The sequence below is a fragment of the Balearica regulorum genome, chromosome 2, assembly GCF_011004875.1.
Source record: "Balearica regulorum gibbericeps isolate bBalReg1 chromosome 2, bBalReg1.pri, whole genome shotgun sequence".
NCBI lineage: Eukaryota > Metazoa > Chordata > Aves > Gruiformes > Gruidae > Balearica > Balearica regulorum.
This window is the reverse complement of record NC_046185.1, coordinates 51,927,631-51,945,846: the sequence shown is the minus strand read 5'-3', so window position 1 is coordinate 51,945,846 and position 18,216 is coordinate 51,927,631. Positions and strand designations below refer to the sequence as shown.

Genomic DNA, 18,216 nt, shown 5'->3' with positions numbered 1-18,216 from the left:
ATAGCACAAACAAAAGGGTCATATTCACCCTGTTTTAACTCTTCCAACCTTCCTAGCAAGTGCCATAAGATGATTATTCTGGAGTTGAATCAGAGGAAAATCTGAACCAGAATAGAAACAGGAAAAAGTTCCTTGGATAAAGATGCTTTCCTGATTTCTTAAGCATGCTGCTTGATTGATACTGCTGAAAACCGTGATGATTGGAAACATTCACGTTACTGTTTTTCAGATGTTGGAATTGTCTGGTTTCTCTGAGGATTGCAGTATGCTTAGCAAAGGTGCTAATCACTTCCTCCACATAAACAAGATTAATCTGTCTTTAGAAGATGAACATACAGGTTGCCTCTGACCAGTACTGGTGAACTCCTTCATAAGCAGTTGGGTAACAGTATAAACTCCCCTGAGAGTAAGTATATTTACAGTAAGTAGCAGCAAGCATTTACTTTCACAAGAAGAAAACTTTCAAACTCAAATCCAAATTGTCTGTGTTCTTGTGCAGATTCCTTCCCCCTTCCTGCACCCTGATTTATACTTCAGTTGGTGTGTCAGCTGTCATCCCTGCTTTTCCCATGCCCTCCTTCCTATTCACACCTTGAATGTCACCACTGGTGTCAGCTGCTGCCTTCTCTAACCCTGGCCTCACAACAGCTGTCAACAACTACAGTACACAGTGCTGCTGTACAGGCAGCAGCTGATCAGCCAAGTGCTTTGGAGTGTGCTCTGTGATCCCCCATGGCATTTTCAGTGCTGTCAGTGCTCCCTCTGGTCCTACAACACATACATATGTATCCAGAAGAAGAGGTGGACTATTTTGTTAGGCCAGCTGAAAAAGAGAGGATGCCAAGCCTCCAAGCAACAGTGCAATTGGGCTGTCATAAGTCCGAAGCAAAACCAAATGCAGCACCCTGTCCAGCTTTCCTGCCCTTGATCACTCCTGATATCCCTCAGCTCCAGGGGCTCAGCTTAACCTTTATGCCATGCCTATGGCAGACAGAAACTCTCACTGAATATTTAGCTTCTTTTACTGAAGCTAAATATTATTTCAATTCTCAGTAATTCCGGTGTCCCTTAAAAGAAACTTTGCAAGGCAATTCAATGTGGTAACTGTTGTCCCACCAATAAACTTCTTTTTCTGTTAAAAAGGGTATTTTAATCTGAATGACAGAGGCTGGGCTGGATCCTGCCTAGGTTTTAAGCCAACAAGGTGGTGGGGAGCCAAGGCACGCCCGAGCTTTCACTTTCTTTCACAGCCCAGGAATAGTCTAGAACTTCCAGAAAGGGCAGAGGAAACCAAAGCGACTCTTTTCAGTTTTTAAACCAATTCCAGTACCAGCTGAAATCAACCCCACTGTGCCATGAAATTCACTGACACCAGAATGTCTTTTTTTGGTGCTCTTCCTCTGGCCTAGCATTGCAAAAAATGCAAAAAAAGAAAAAAAGAAAAAAAATATTTGCTGAAGAAAATCCACCTGGTATTGCTGGTGACCCAGGTAGAGTACCTATAACAAAAAAACAACTTCTGTCACTGAATTATTGTTTCTCACTGACGTTAAGAAAACAACTTGGAGATTAGCCATTGATAAATGGTTTATATTTCCTCAAAGGTAAGTTTCCCGTTTTACGCTACAATTCAGACAATTGAGCCTATGTCAGATTGTCAGTAACGCGTGACAATAGTTTCCTGTAACAAATAGGCTATGCTCCAGTGTGCACATTCCACTTGCATTAATCCTTGTACTTACTGCTTTGTGTTTAAAATATAAGAGGTAGACATGATTGGAAAAACAACAAAGATATCATCTGAGCAGCAAGTATATGAGTGTGCAGAATTCTTAGAAACCAGCATTGCTGACACTGGGCTGTCCCAGGGCTTCTCAGCATGTAGGGAAGATTTGATCTTGGCACCCTAAAAAAGAGGATAAAGTAACTCACATGTGCTGACAAAACTCAAGAGCTGGGGGTTTAACCCCTGCTGCTGCAGTGAAGAAAGTGGAAATAGTATATTGCTCCTGCAAGGAGATAGAACCCCTCCCTCCCCTCTGCTCTCACCCCAAAATAGCCACCATCCACCTATTTTGTTGGCCTTTTACCGAGGAGCAGGTAGGTACCTGGCTGCACAGGGGAAGCAGCAATTGTCTGCATGGACAAGCCCTCCCTCTCCCTTCCAGCACAGACATTTAGGCAGCAGGATCCTTGCCAGCCCAGTTTATAGGGGAACCTATTTCATCCCATGGTTCTGTGTGGCCTTACAGAATAGAGATAATTCTTTGAAGAATCCTAAAACACAAAACCTAAAAAGCAACAAGTCAATGAAAGGAGAAAGCACAATAGGACAAATTCTTCCTTCACCTACACTGAGATCATCCATTTCAGGCTGGAAAATAATTTTATGCACTTCATTAGTGGAATATTTTGTACCTTAGTATATAATGAGGAAGTCCGCTTAAATGGTAGAAGAGCCTAGATCAATACCTCACATGTGGTTTAACACTTTATGCTTTTGTTTCGGTGCCTTTTAAAGCATAACTCAAATATGAGTCTCTGATATTTGTTCTTAGAACTAATCATGTTCCTGTATTTGCTTGAATATGAGCCAGGAGTGAACTACAGACATGCATGTCAGAAAAAATATATGACCGGAGGTACATATACACTGTTTGTTCACTATTCCATACAAACTTGGTATTGCCTGGGGTAGGGGAAGGTGTTCTCTCAGAGTTTCATTTAACTCACACATTTTCATTTACTGAATTCAAAAAGGGGTTTTGTTAGACGGTATTCTTTGTTGTCTTTTAGGTTCCTATTTGCTGCCATTTTACAGAGCATACTGTCTGGTCCTGACTGTATATGAGTCAGCCCAGTTTCAAGAAGGTAGGCGGAGAGTCTGTGTTTGGGCCAGGTAAGGAGAGTGATGGTTATCCAGTTAGTTTTGGCTAGAAATAGATTGTCAGGGTTTGGGGGTTTTTTTACTTATAAACATGGTTTTGTTAATTCTAGAGGGTGCATCAGAGTTATTTTTCTCAGTGTTGGGCCAGATAAAGAATGGCTTCACCAGCGTGTTCTGATTTTGCATTTCTCAATGCTTACATAAGAAGAAAACCACATTGCTTATTTGCAAATAGAAACACCCAAGGCCTCCGCACTGTACAAGTAGATCTGTTTTTATTAGTCTAGATCAAATTCTAATTATTTTACTTTCAAAAAAGCATCTGTTAAAATATGATTTATTTCCTAAAGAAGAAAATACTGGGAGAACTTGCACAAGGGATGGTAGGAAAGTCCCTTTTAGGTACCTGAATTACATAGCATCCTATTCATGTACACACTTTATCTGTACAAGAACCAGTTTTAGAGGAGATGCTCCAGGTCAGGCTTGCTGACATTTCTGACCACTTTGTGCTAACCATGGAAGAATACAAATGAATCTCGTGCATGGGATATGAGCAAGTTTCAATAGATTAACTTAGATCTCAGCTATACAAGGTAACCACTGTCAAGTGGACTAGAGAATGCCATCAGAGCTCACTAGTTAGTCCACTTTGAAAGCAGGGTACACTTACACTTATTACAAGTTCAGAAGGGACTAGGGCAAAGTAGCTAGAGCGCTGTAAATTCACACCTTAGCTTATGTCTCCCTAATCTTCCTATGTCAGACACATTGATGAAAGGTGAGATTTTAAACTGATTGCACTGAGGAAATCCAAAAAGTTGTCTGATCACTGAAGTTCACATTCAAACTAGACTTCTTGGCTTGGCTTAGCTGATTAGGAATGGAAATCAATATAAGACGAATTTGGTCTAGCTTAGCTGAATCATTTAAAAAGCCATTCTACATCGAAATCCTGTAGTATCTGTTTTCTCAGACAGCATGACCCATGAGCTATCAGCTGGATTCTGGTCTTGCCTCTGGTCGAGGCTCAGATAAAGGTGTCGTGAGCCATCAGTTATGACACAACTGCCTTCTGTCAGGAGCTTACAGAAGTACCAGAAAAAATATGCTTTCCTTCAGGCAAATTCCCAGTTCCGCTGAAATTTTCAGAAGCTCGTAAGTACTTACAGAAACAACAATACTTACATTGTGTCTGTATTGTACTTCTTTTTTTGATCACTAGAGCATTGAAAATACTGTGGTATTATGCACAGCACAGTAACCACAGTGCAAAAAGAAACTTGACTGGCATCATGTAAAGAAGAATCACTTCAAAGTTTAAATCTTTCCTGTGCAGGTAAAGAGTTTATGTTTTAGCTATATGGCTTTCCTGAGGGAGGAAAATAAATCTAACACAAAAGACATTGTTAAATCACAATTACCTTTTCTGTGTTTGCTTTTTTTTGAGTTGATCCCATCTCTTCAGTGATAAACAAGCTGGGAATGAGGAAAATGTATTGTGTCATTTTGAGAATTAGTCCTGTAATGCGCTTACATTGTAGCCGTAAGTGCATTATACAGTTTCCTCATGAAATTAAGGCCTGAACAGCTTTCATATCATATTAAATAAGGTTTTGGTTACTGTGCATGTGCTAGTTTCCCAAAAGTTTTATCCCTTTCATATATTGAAAAGGTCTAAGCTTGTGCCCTCCTCAGACATGCTGCCACTGATGGCTTTGTTTTAAAATGAAACATAGTTTTTGTTTAAAAAATAATTCTGTGGGCTCATCACTTTTGCCTGCCCTGCCAAGGTTTGCCCTACTTCAGCTACCCTAATACAGGGTTTGTGGGCTGTGCTATTATATTAATTTAATAATTTTGGTTTAAAAGTTCCTTTTGCTAAAGTATAGAATTTTTTTAACCAGATTATTTCACCAATGCCCACAACCATGAAAACCCACAAACACTTTCATTGGCACAACTGGGAAGCAATGGCAAACTTGGTGTCTAGGTAAATCAAGAAGGGGAGCGACAGCCTCTTTGCTGTTCATGAGAGTCAGGGCACCAGCTGTGTGTCTCAGAGGAGGGTGGTGATAAGTTCTGCAGAGAGCTGAGCTGGGGGAAGACACCACCACGCCTCCCACCTCCCACTGCTCTTCCCCTCCCTCTGCCAGAAGCTACGTCCTCCTGGCATTGCCCAGAAGCTAGCTAATCTATATTTTAAACACGATAAAGAAGAAATACTGGATGAAGCATGAAAACAAGCCCCTCTGTTCATCCTATTTCAATAATGCTGCAATACTAGTGTGAACTTTTTCCTTTCCGAGTCCTGAGAGAGTTGACAACAGGTTAGGCAATGAAGATATGACTCTGTTGTAGTTGCTGAATATAAACAATGCATCATAAATGACAGAAGTTGAAAAAATGAGAGAGGGAGGCGATCAGGTGAAACAAATAGGCCCAAATCATCTCCTTGTTAGTTACAGTAATTTTAACTGAAATTAATTTAATTCAGTGTGATTAAGCCAAGACATAAATAACTGCTCAGACACTTAAGTGGGGACAGTGGATACCTGTTAGAGGCCACAAAATTTAATTTAATATAAGAAACAATGACAAATAAGACCCCAAAAAAAAAAAAGGTACTCAAAAGCCAGAGGCAAATAACAGGAACGTGAGAAAAGAACCAATTTCTTTTCAATTATAGATATCCATGAGAAACACAGAACATTGTTAAGGAATCAGGCATAGGAGCTACATAAACACCAATCTCCCCAGGTTTTCTATAGGTTACTCAATTGTTCTGAGAGTGACTGCTTTTGAAACAACAGCAGTTAAGTTTAGATTCAGCATCCCTTCTCATAGCACCTTGTAATTTCAATATGTTGTAGCTTGCAAAGTGAATTAAAAAGCTATTTTGGAGACAGACTGATGAAGCAAGACTGGTCTTATTCTATATATTCTAGATATACATTAGTAGTCCTGTCACTAAGGAAGCAAAAGAAATAAATATCATGAAGTTCATTTCATTAAAAATGTTCTTATGATTCCTCTTTTCTGTCATGTGACAAGGTACTTCAACTCGTTTCAAGACAAAAAGACGTCTGACACATAGTGTTACTTAGCAGGCAAGAGGCATGATGGAAAAACCCTACAATGCAGCTGGGGAGTCTGTGACTTAATGGGTTTATCTGAGCACAAGGCGTTGTTAAGCGGCATGCTTTCCTGCTTATTGCAATGGGATGCTGCTAGGTATCTCCCACAAAATCAAAATTCACCAGAGGTAGATGGTCACTGGATTACGGCTGGCTAGTGATCTGTCGGATGATACACTGAACTAATACAAGCATAGTTATGGTTCAAGTAACAGGCTCAAGGTCAAAGCTGGAGGCTTGATGGGTCTGTGTCTTGATTTGCTGCTTTTATCATGCAAGGCCTGGAAGGGATTCTTGGGTTACAGTAAAGCATGGTCCTGTATTCTGTGTACTGACTAGCACCACAAGGAAAATGGCTGCTCAAGTTTATCTTTCCCCCTTGCTTCAAAAAGCAAGTAGCTCCCTTAACAGCTCAAGCCAGAAACATATACTGGAACAGTAATTTTTTCAAAAAAATTTCACACAAGAAAGGTAGCACAAGAGGATTAAAAATCTGGCTTCAGTAAAGTCATTAGCAAAGCTCCTTCTAACTTCAGAAGTTCAGAATTTTACCTGAAAGATATTAATTGCAAAAGTCTACTTTTCTTTTGAGAAGTTGGAATGTACATTTGCTTCCATCTAGTATTTTCCCAATACTCTCCTGATCCTGCTGTTTCTAAGGTTTTGGAAGAGCAAATGTTGCAACAAAAACCTGCTGAATGGAGTAACAGAACATAAGAGTGGTTGGGTTTCTCCTGATGTTCTGAATTCTGAAGACGCTTAATAACAGAGTGGCATTTTAAATTTCTAACAAAGCATATTTTCTCACTAACATCAGGTTTCAAACCAAAAATATATTTTCTCACTAATACTCAAAAGAACTGGAAAGCAACAAGTACTTTTTTTAAAAAATAGACCTAGTGAATAATCTTGGAAAATTTTAGTGAGTCTTTTCCTCAGTACCAGCTTGATTTAAACTATTATTACATTTAGCAATATGAAACACAAAGAGAAACCTAATATGCTAAGAAAGCAAGCCTCCTGCAACAGAAAACTGTAACTCCTTAATAAAACTATCTATCTGGTGTATTAGCAAACCAGCAGATAAATGAGTAGCAAATAATTTACTTGGATTTTCCAAGGTTTTTGACAAAGGACTGCAGAAGAGGCTGTAAGTACAAGCTGAATCACCATGAGGTGAGAAAGTAGTTTGTATGTTTAAAAAAAAGAAGACACAGAAGACAAAATGGAAAAATACCTAATTTTAGCATGGGAAAAGATAACTGTGAGGTCCCTGATATCCCATGCTTCCATGTCTCCACATAGGAGGCCTGTTGCTTACTACAGTATCATCTGAAAAAGAAGACAAATAACAGAAAAATATCTATTATTCAGACTCCCAAACAATTACAGCATGTGACTTCTGGTTCCTGCTTTATAACTCACTCTTCTGTAAAGATTAATCTCCACAGAAAAAGGCAAAGTATTGCTAAATGTCTGTAAGAGGATAAGCTGCAATGCTTCATAAAAATAATTCAAACTTGGTCAGATACAGACAACAGACAAGAAGAAAATCCAATGACAAGGGATGTTGATACTTTAGTCTCTGGCAGTCTTTTCTGAAATAAGTAACCAATCACTCTCTATATGAGTGCTGGAAAGGACTATTGGTAGGGAGGACTTCTTTGAATTAGGCAAAAATGGAGATTCCAGTCATTAACGCAATCTCATTCCAGAGTAATCATTCCAGTGTAATGGTCTGAGGTGCTTCAGCTACTTTGTATTTGCTTTCTTTCCCTCCTCCTTTCCAAGAGCGGAAGGAAATGTTGGAATTTCCTAGGTATTAATTCTTCTCTTACATTTCCTCACAACATTCCTGTAGCATTACAGCCCACAGTGGGACCTCTCTATGCCCAAAAGTTCGCAAAACTGATTTCCCTTCTTGAATTACCAAACTGGATCAACTGTTACAGACAGTCTTGAGAATTGTGGAAAAAGAGGTAGACTGACATCAAGAAGAATAATACTTTAAGACTTTTTCCTCTTAGAGAAAAATAGCCAACCTTTTATATCAGGGTTACTCTTGTAGTGAGAATAGTAATAGTCCTCTTGTAATTTTGGGTTTTTTTGATATCTTGCCAGTGCCCAGCCCTGCTGTCTCAACTGAGGTAAATGAGAAATTGTCGTCAGCAGCAAATTAATTGCAACAAATTCTAAACCTTTTCTAGCTGAGAAAAACATAAAAAAATGCTTTAGGTAGCATCCTTTGGCTCCCTTGGAGGCGTTTTTCTCTAGCTAGCCTCTAGGTCAGACATTAACTGCTGCCACCTCCCTTCCCTATCCAAGGTAGGACTTGGCCAATGTTTCAATACACCCTTTATGAACCAAGAGTTCCCTGTCCTTACACTGCTATGGAACCAGTCAAGAGGAGAGAGGTATTACCTAACTCTGATAGGGGTGTGGGGGCATGTGTGTTATCTGAATTTGTTTGTGAAAGTACTGAGCAGCTTTTGATAGCTACGGGGAGGTATGTTGTAAACTCTCTGTAATGAATACTTGTAGACATGAATGTTTGTGCATACCTTCACTATAAGAACAAGCTGAAGCCTGTACCATTTAGATTGTCTTACTTTTCAGAATTGCACCTCTCTAAGCCTCTTCTCCTGAAGAAGATTTTATGTGATAATTGTATAAATCAGAAGAGTTCACAGATAAGCATTATGTGACTTTCCTTGACTGAAGCTGGAGATGACAAACAACTTATAATTTATTCTCAACTGGAAAAGCATTTAATAATAGGTTTGATTTGAAAGAGCATTCATCTGTAAGATCCCTTTATTGCAAATTATATTTGAAACGAGAGGATTCAGTACTTCAGGTAATTATACTGCCTTCTTTAGGAGGAAAAGTGGTCTTTCTCACAGAGAACTCCGAGCAAGTCTGGTACTACAATATTTATTTCTGTGGTATATATATTTTTAGAACTGTCATGAGTTGCAAGTCTGAGAATAACAGTCAAGTGATGTTTATCCAAGGATGTATTGATACATACAATGACTTTTTTGTCTTATACCTTTTGTTTTTTTACTTATGAAAAATTTAATTTCTGTAACTTGTGGAAGTGAATATAAAAGGCTAATTTAAGGTCTCAATCCTGCCAGCAACCCTGTATGAGAAGCCCACACTGCTGAGAAGCCCTTACTAAATCTGTAAGGTGTACACACGGTCATTTTGGTTTGGGCGAGCAAGGAGCTGTAAAGCAGAAAAGGTGTTCAAACTCTTCTTTAAGCTACCAAGTCAAAGGAAGAGAGAGTAAGGATCTGTTTTATCTCTATACTCTTCAGATTCCAGTAAACAGCTAAATGGCAAGCCCAATGTCTTTTAAAGGCCCACCATCAGACTTACTATACGGCTCCACGTTTAAACTGGAGACAAAGTGTCAAGAAAACCAGCATTTATTCTACTCATTTAAAAATGGTCAATATGTTCTTTCCTCAGCCCTATTTGTTGTCATGATGAGCTCAGGATGCAGGACATAAAATTTTAAACATTATGAGACCAGCTGACATAGCTGGAAGGAGTAGATCAGCCTTGAAGCACACCAGTGCTTCTTTACTCTATTATGCAAGCAGAACCTTTTCGACATTGTTTAGTCTAACAACTATTTTGGGTTGTGATTTACCTGTGTTAATCAGTTACGTAGTTTATCCAATTATGCGACACTCACAAAAACATATTGTAGGCAGTGTTTCCAGACACAGTACCTTCACATTGCACAGGGATTTACAGTTCAAGATGTAGTGGCTGTGGAAAGGGTGCTGGAGTCCTTAAAAATTTCAATTTTATATGTCACCAAGACTGCGGCATATCCAGGACCCAATGTCACCATCACATTTGGCACTGATGCTCAATTATTCAGTAACCTACTGAATCACCAAAACCACTTCCTGCAGCGGACTTTTTGTAAATCTCTTATCCAAGTACTGACCAAGCCCAGTCCTGCTTAACTGTATGAAAACATAGCCTAAGGTGGTGTGACTGCAAGCACAAACAGCGTACATCTGTCATTTCAGCTCAGTTAGCAATCCAGTTGCCTTCTTCAGAATTAAGCTTTCCTTCCAAGGCTGCCATAAGATGTAGTCTTATAGGAAGGGTTACTTTCCTGTAGTAAAATAATCTGAGTAGACTATATTCAAATATCAGCATTTTTTCTTTTACGAATTCTGGTCAGTGATGAAAAAACTGCCCATGTTGCACAACACTGGTTGAATTTGCTGGTAACTTCCTTTTCTGACCATTAGTTGTCTACTAACTATTATTAAACTGGGTAAGTAAGAAAAGAAGATCTAAAAAAGGATAAATGATACCACTGTGGGATCATTTTATGAACAAGCACAGGTTTCTACAGTTACTCAGAGCCTTTGACAACATTCAATAGAGCCAATTTTTTCAAGCCTGAGTGTTTAAATTTAGGTGCCCAAATAAAAAATAAAGGAACGTGCCTAAGCATATAAGTTTAGCAGACTGATTGTATGTACCCATGATCACATTTCCAGAAGTGTTAAACTTCTACTACTCCTACCGATTTTAGGAAACATCTCTGACAATGGCAGCAGGAGATCTGATAATTATGGTCTATATTTGTATTTGAAAAAAAAAAAGTATTAAGTTTACACAGATGCAGGCTTCTGTTGGGGCGTATCCTGATCTCTGCCTACAGCTTGAATAACTATGCTACATGCAGGACTGATGTGCAAGTATTCTTGCCCCCCGGCCATGAACAAGAAGCAGCACAGCTGCTGCTGCAGCCCATGTGCGATTATAACAGGGCAGCTGCTGTATCCTTTGGAGAAGGGTGTTGCCTCACAAGTAGTTCCTCGTGGTTATGGAAGCATGTCCCATACACTCCATGTTCTCTGACCTGTTTCACCTTGAAATATCCTGTGCAGTAATTCAGGGTGAGCTTGCACTGATGTAGGGCTCCACCGAAGTCACAAGGCGGATACTCCTGACGTCCTGTCTCCCACATGTAATAAAGCTATGGTAGGTATACTTAAACAGTTAGAGCAGGACTGGAAATAAATCTGAATTAGAACCTAATTTGTTTTTTTTTTTTATAGCTGGTCACACTAAAGATTTAGTGTCATTTGAGTATAATGTCTGCACAGTTAGTGTTATAAAAAAGAAGGTATTTTCTTTCCTGTTTCTCTTTGTACTCATGCTGGGCAAGACCTCTAGCCCAGTGCATCTACATATAAAATGAAAGAAAATTTATAACAATAAGATCTTGCTACATTTAACAAGGATGTATCACTCCCCCACCTCTCAGTAAATTATTTTGCTGGAGGCTACATCATTCTCTCTGAGTAGTATGTTGGGAGTTGACAGAGGCGTGAATAATTCACCGTGTATGAAGCCTCCCTGAGCTGAGCTGAGCTGCAGCATGTTGGGCCAGCCTTTGATGCAGACTGGTTGGGCAGGTTCCTGGGCGCCCCGGGAACCGGTCTGACGGGCCTGTTATGCCAACAAATTCTGGTATGATTCCATGCTCTCCAGAATGCAGAAACCTGCCCAGCCAGTTAAATGAAAGGCATATTAGGTTATCCATTGCACATTGTATATATCTTAGGTGCAGCAGATCTCCTCTCGGCATTCTCTAGTGTGGTCCACAGTGGCTTCCTCATCTCACTTACACTTGAGGTTTATAGCTGGAGGGGAAGTCAATAGTAAATATTTATCACCCCGATCAAGAACAGAACTTTTCACAATTCAAACAGAAGGGTGAGTTTTGAAAGTCTTTCTTTAAAATTAATTTAAGATAACCTTAAGCAAAAAAATTTCTGTTATGCTTGAAGTGGTATAATGGCTATCTCCTTAATGTGTCTGAGTACTGCCAGTCTCTGTGGTGCTTGTTGATAGGATTTTTGTGACTACAGCTTTCTGACCCTTCTGTGTGCAGCTCATCTGCAACACCATCTGCTCTGTCTGCAACAGTATTTACTGGAGAAACAGTTCAATGAACTAAGCATGGGACTGAGAGATAGAAACTTCACTGCCAATGACTTCGTATTTTGCGCAGGTCACTTAAGTATTGCTTATTGGTCTTCTCTTTTATACAGTGTTTTCATAAGCCCTGTCTCATAACAGCACTGTCGTGACAAGGCACAGTGCCATTGCAGTAAGCTGTGTGGTTACTAATTCTTGCCAGCCTAACTAATTATTCAATTTTATAGAGTGAGTTAATTAAACCTAGATTTACATATTCAGAATTGGCTTCATGGTAAGATAGGAAATGTACTTGTCATTCTTACTGCTTGCTTTCTATATACTTATTAGAAATTTACCTGCTTAGAATGAGTAACGGTGGTGGCAATGGTAACAAAAAGCAGTCCTAATCATGAAGAGTAGGCAGACCTGAAAGTTGTACCTGTATCTGCAACTGAATCCATTCACAGGTTCTGTGTCAAATAAGAAAAATTAAACAGTGTGAAAACAAAAGCTGTGGAATCTGGTAACTGATTAACTACTGGAGCACAGAAGTACTTGCTGAGCTGAATAGAAAGGAATGAAGACAGGTTTTGTCATGCCTGTTAGGACAAAATAACTCTTTAACTTAAGTAAATGTGAATCTTCTTGCCACCTGTGTAACTACATTTTTTAAAACCTCCACATAGCTACTTCCCTCTCCCTGGAAATCTTAATATTGTCTATCTTTAAGTGAAACAATTACCATTCTTGTTCATGATGTAAAAAAAAAATAAAAATCAAGAGTCCCCAGTGGACATAAACCACTAGATACAAAAATATCTATACAGGATTATGTAAGACTTTATGGTAGTCACACAACAGGAAGCTTCAATTATGGAGGTGTTTACTGCCAGCTATTTCCAGGTTGAAGCAAAAATGAACATTATTATTTTTTTTGTAGAGTGCCAATAAAAAGGCCTCCTGAGCAACCTGAATAGTCAATGAATAGCAGATTGAAATGACCTTCTCATTAGCAGCATTGTATCTGTGTGTAAAAATTTTTTTAAAAAAGTGTGGGAAAATGGAAAAGAACATAGAGAAAGTTTTGTACTCTCACAGAAGCTAATAATATTAATCTGGAAAAAATGTTTAATTTTTATCACGTCTGTGAATTTTGCTATCAAATATGGAAGGAAAACTTGCTAAGGAATAAACCATTTTCAAAAGAAAAAATTATAGCTGGCTGAACTGTATAGTTTGCAGAAGGACTCTCTGTAGACCTTACAAAATGCTACAGGAGAGCTTTGATTTCTAAAGCTACAGGATTTTAACACACCATATTTTAAAATTCAAATCAAATAAATCAGTTTTACAAAATACTGCTTGCCATCCTCTCTCTCTCGAGTTTATGTGTTCCATTTGGGTGTTCCTTGGCTGCTTTTTTTTAGGGGGTAAGAAGGGCAGGGCCCATTGTTTGAGGATTTTTTTTCTCAAAAAGTAAGTACAATATCATTTTCCATATGTCATTTCTCTTTTGCATGTTATCCTGTCCTGTATTTGTTGTTTGCTACAGTAAAAGGTCGATGGCATGATTTTGTATGCAAACGTGTAAACTTCTACTTCAGCCTTCCAAGGCTGAGATAAACATGCATAACTACTCAGACTACTCATGTTAACCTCAGAAACATCAGTAGGAGCAAAACATTTCCGCATGCAGCTAACACAAATAGGTGCTGCTGCTTAGAGTCTGAGGACCAGGAACACTGCACTGGGGTCCTGCAACAGCATCCCTCAGGTTGCTTTTTTTCTTCCTCCATCAAGGCTCTTTAAAAGACCTGAGAGTTTCAGTTGAATAAATCCTGGCTGTTTCTGACTACAGATGAGGAGCAGTCAAAGCACTTCAAAGAAGAGTGTTTCTTAAAGTGAACAATGTTACTGGCATCAGGGAATTTGATCTTGGCTGGCGTTCAAAAGCGGCTACGCAAGCAGCTTGAGAAGAATCAAATTCAGCTAGTGGGGGTGATGGAGTGGCTCCTCCCTATTTTTCCAGAGAAAGTAACTACCTGTGCCAAACAGCAGTGGTGTGCTCTGTGCGTCCTCCCAGCTGTAAGAAATCATACCGTTCAGAGGACTGCCAGTTCCTACACTCTCAGTTCAAATCCCATTTAGGTAGCAGCTGAACTGTGCCACATGCTCTTATTTGCTGCATCTGAAGTTGGGCTCCTTTGATGTCCTTATTGGCAACTGCAACATAAAAGTTCATTAAATCAACACGACTAGAGAGTTAAGCAATATATTTATCCCTCAAAGCAGATCTGCAAACCAAGGAGGTTGGAGCACACTGGCCATGTATGTATATGTGCAATCTACTAAATCTCATGCGAATAAATAAGGACTTCACTATTTTATATATATATGTATACATATATTTATATATACATGAAAAGAGTGCTATATTTACCCTGGTGTTTAAAGCAATAGAAATATTTAAATTGGAGTTCCCCAGTGTAATTCAAAGTTGGTTTTAATCTTTACATCTAAATTTAAGGTAATAGAAGCAAAAAATGTAAGCTTTCTGCTAATCTCTTTTAACCCTGTTAATATGCATATGCAGTGAGCTAGGTCACCTTTTGCTACCTGAATGGTTAGAAACACTGATGCAGCCTCTGTACTACCCCCAAAAAGGGGGTGTGTGTGTGAGAGAATTAAATTATTTTATCTGTGCTGCAACATTGCAGTACTCTTACAACAGAAATTCAGTCATTAGTTGATTTGCTGGTAAATAGTCCAGTCATCAAGAAGGAAGGCATTATCACTAAAGTGTGACTGAAAATCAACAGCTTCACATACTATTAGTAAGATTAAACATTTCAGACCAGCCAGGTCTAAAATGGGCTAGGATTAAATTAGATTCCCTTTTTGCAGAGTTGCTCATGGATAAGTACTCTGTCACCTAGTTTAATATGCCATATTAAGCGTTATTTTGAAATGTGGACATAAGCCATGACACCATAGAAAGTTTCGTATCTGTTCAAGCGCAACAATGGTGAAGCATTTTTCCCACAGTTTTATTGTCTAGGTGTGTGTGTTTACTCTTATGAGATGAATGAGATGCAGCTCCAGTTAGACTAGTCAGCTTAAGACAACCAATATAGGTGAATGTGGAATATCAGACTCTTCAGTAATTTTTGTAGTACATTTAATGAGCCAGGGATCTATTCAGTAATTGGTGGCCAAGAATGTGATTACAGAATACATGAAATCAAATAAATCTGGAAAGGAGATAAAGGTAAAGTTCAACTGCTGGTCTTAATCCGTTATCACTTATTGTTGAGTAGATAAGAATAATACTGTAGAAGCCAAAGGATTTATATTGCTATAAAGTTCAACATGAGAGAACATGAGAATAAACTGCTCACACAGTTTATTGGGAAATAAAATGGATAACACAATTATTTTCCAGAGTGCTTCCTATAAATAGAAAGAAAAGTCCAGTTTATAAAATACCTGAACAATCAGCACGAGGGCTATTTTATTGCTACTTATCACATCTGTGTATATATTTAAGACATCTGTTTCTTTTAACTCTGAGAAAATTATTACTTTCGTACAGCACAAACTTTTCGATTATAGAAGTTTCAAAAGTAGAATAAAAAGCTGCCAACAAGCATTATTTAAGAAGACTGGAGTGTCTGTCACAACCTGTTATGACCATTTCTTCCATAAGATGTAGCTAATTTTAGTGCTGTCATACATGTACTGATATGATGGATCAAACTTATGATGTAAGTAATCCGCTGCTGAGCTACTGAACATTGGATTTATTTTAGTTTCGTTGAAAAATAAGTGGTTAAATAATGGTAAGAAGTTAGCAGAAAAGTTAAGTACAAGATTTTTCAAAATACTTCAAAATTTAAGGTACATATTTGATGAGTATTTTCAACAAAGGTGAACAACAGATTTAAAGCCTGTTTAATCACAGGTCGTCTTGGACTCCTGTCTGACAGTATTTCAAAATACTTCAGAAATGTTGAAATAGCATTTCAGATCCCGTTTTATTTACACTGTAGCTCTATATTTATGATACTTTCTGGAGATCTGAGTAATACAACAAGAGTAAGATGGAACAGCTACTAACAATTATTAAATACCAGAACACCTAACTTTTTTCATACCGCTATTAATAATCTAGAAAGTATATGTTTGCAGCACTGGTCTATGCAAACTCATCACCACTGTGTCCTCTAATCATGATGCTAAGCTGTCTCTGCAAGTGTTCCTATATGTACCAAAATAGTGGAATTTTGTGAAGGCAGAATAGTAATAGTGAAAAGCTGTGGTTTGTTTCTATGTTTCTATTTCATTACTACGGAGAACTACAAACTAAAAATCAAGGGGTTTATCTCATGGCAGACAGCAGGGCTGGTCCCAATGTATGGAAGCACATCGATCTGCAATTTGGGCAAAAAAAAATACACTGGTAAAAATCTCAGAAGTGACACAAAGTTCAGCTGCCTTGTCATACTAATTATATGAGCCTACCAGTTTTCACACTCACATAGAACATTAAAATATGTTTTAGGCTGTTCTGTTGTATGCTAAAATGACAAACCCATTGAATCTGTTAAGACTAAGAAGTGGGGGAAGCATTATAAATACATCTTCTGTGTGTAAATCCCAGCAGTTAGCAGACAACAAATCCTGCGGAAAAGGTAGATCTTGCAGCATGGCCTGAATACCAGCAAGGCCAGTCTGCCACAGTAGTATAACCTGAAGATCCTTTTTACATCTAAAGCAGCAAGAATTTCTTTCAGGTAGGCTCCCCCTGTATGGGCAGCATTCATTTTACTGCAGGCTCTCACACATACCCTTGGCTTTTCCGTAGTGTTTTGTGCCTGCTGCCATGTTTAGCCGTGGCACCTGCCAAGACCTGGCTTGTCCCCTTGGGTTATCTTCTGGCTGCTCTCCGTGCCAATCCCAAACGCCAGGCCAGACATAGGCTGAGGAGGAGAGGGCCAGGACGAGGCCCGTCGGACGCGATGGCTGTTTGAAATGGCGGGCCAACGGCACCCGAACGCGGGCAGCAGCGGTTGCTGCGGCCCCGGGCCGGCTGCCCCGACGGCCGGTGGGAGAACGGCAGACCCCGGCGCGATAGACCTTCACAGCGCCACTCTCGCGAGAGAGGGGCGGAAAGCTCGCGAGAACTGCCCGGGCCCCGCCCCCCTCCGCAGGCAAGGCTCTCGGCTTCGGGTTTTCGTTTTCCAGCCGTTTCGCGCGGAGCCGCCAGGAGCCAACCAGGTAACGGCGCGCGCTTTCCTCTTCACCGCCGCCGCCTGGTAACGGCCGCTCCGGGGACCGGCTCCGCCACAGCTCCGCATCGTGACCGGGGCCTCCCCCCCCCACGAAGCCCGAGTCCCGTTGGGTTCCCGCGGGGCACGTTGCAAACACTGGCCCTGCTTCCGCAGGGAGCCCCCGCGGGGCGGAACGGGCTGCGCTTGCCCGTTCTCTCCATTTGAGAGGCTCCGGCCGGTCTTACTGCTGCTGCTCGGGAGAAGGGGCGTGTGGGACATGGCAGACCCCTCCTTTGCCGGCCAGACCTCTGGGCGTGACACAAGCCTGGCGGGAAGCTGGGGCGGCTGAGGCGCGGATGCTTGCTCCCGCCTGGCAAGTTCCCAGGCGCTGGCCATGGCAGGATTTCTCAGAGCACCCCGGCGTGTCTTACGAGTGAGTTTTCTGTATAGTGTTTGTGCAAAGGGAAAGGAGAAAAAAAAAAAAAATCACCGCTGGGAGGTACAGGAGAGTTGAGTTTGTAGGAGCAGCTGGTGCTCAGGCTTTTTGGTGGGGGTCAGGGGTTCAGGAAGCTTTGTGCTCTCTAGAATCACAGAGAGGCAGTGTGTGCCTGTCAGCGAAGTATAAATACAGATAAGCAGCTTCAGTGCTTTATCGGTGCTACCTGCCAGTGCTGATCAAGGCGTGTGTAGGAAGGCAATCGTTTGTAAAGCTCCGCAAAGTTTTACGGTGCCGGAGGGAGCTGGTAGTTGGAAGAAGAGGGGAAATAGAAGTGTTTAGGTTCTGTGAAAGGGTTAGTCGGGAGGAGAGGAGCAAATGCCCGTCTGAGAGAGCGGCCCTGCTCCCCGCCTGCATACAGCAGCAGGACATTAGGGAGAGGAGCTGGCATTGTGCCTCCACCCCCCCTCAGGCAGCTTCCAGTTCTCTTCCCTGCCTGCAAGTGTCTGTACATCCAGC

At 40.3% G+C, this 18,216-nt stretch overlaps 1 protein-coding gene and 1 long non-coding RNA gene across 8 annotated transcripts in view; one reads left to right on the top strand and one right to left on the bottom strand.

The window, feature by feature from the left end:
- LOC142600385 (uncharacterized) overlaps nt 1-14,209 on the bottom strand; it is a 28,192-nt gene extending 13,983 nt beyond the window's left edge. For both annotated transcript variants that reach the window (XR_012833845.1, XR_012833846.1), the window contains exons 1-2: nt 14,034-14,209; nt 12,348-12,461 (exon numbers count right to left, since the gene is read on the bottom strand). This is a non-coding gene — a long non-coding RNA (uncharacterized LOC142600385). The remainder of the gene's footprint in view (nt 1-12,347; nt 12,462-14,033) is intronic.
- The window catches only part of RBBP8 (RB binding protein 8, endonuclease), a 41,358-nt gene continuing 34,798 nt past the window's right edge, over nt 11,657-18,216 (top strand). For 2 of the 6 annotated variants that reach the window (XM_075744242.1, XM_075744243.1), the window contains exon 1: nt 17,371-17,694. The gene's annotated coding sequence lies outside the window, so the exon portion shown is untranslated. Of the gene's footprint in view, nt 11,785-17,148; nt 17,269-17,370; nt 17,706-18,216 lie in introns of those variants that run through there. The other 4 variants (XM_075744246.1, XM_075744244.1, XM_075744245.1 and 1 more) reach the window with 4 other exon arrangements.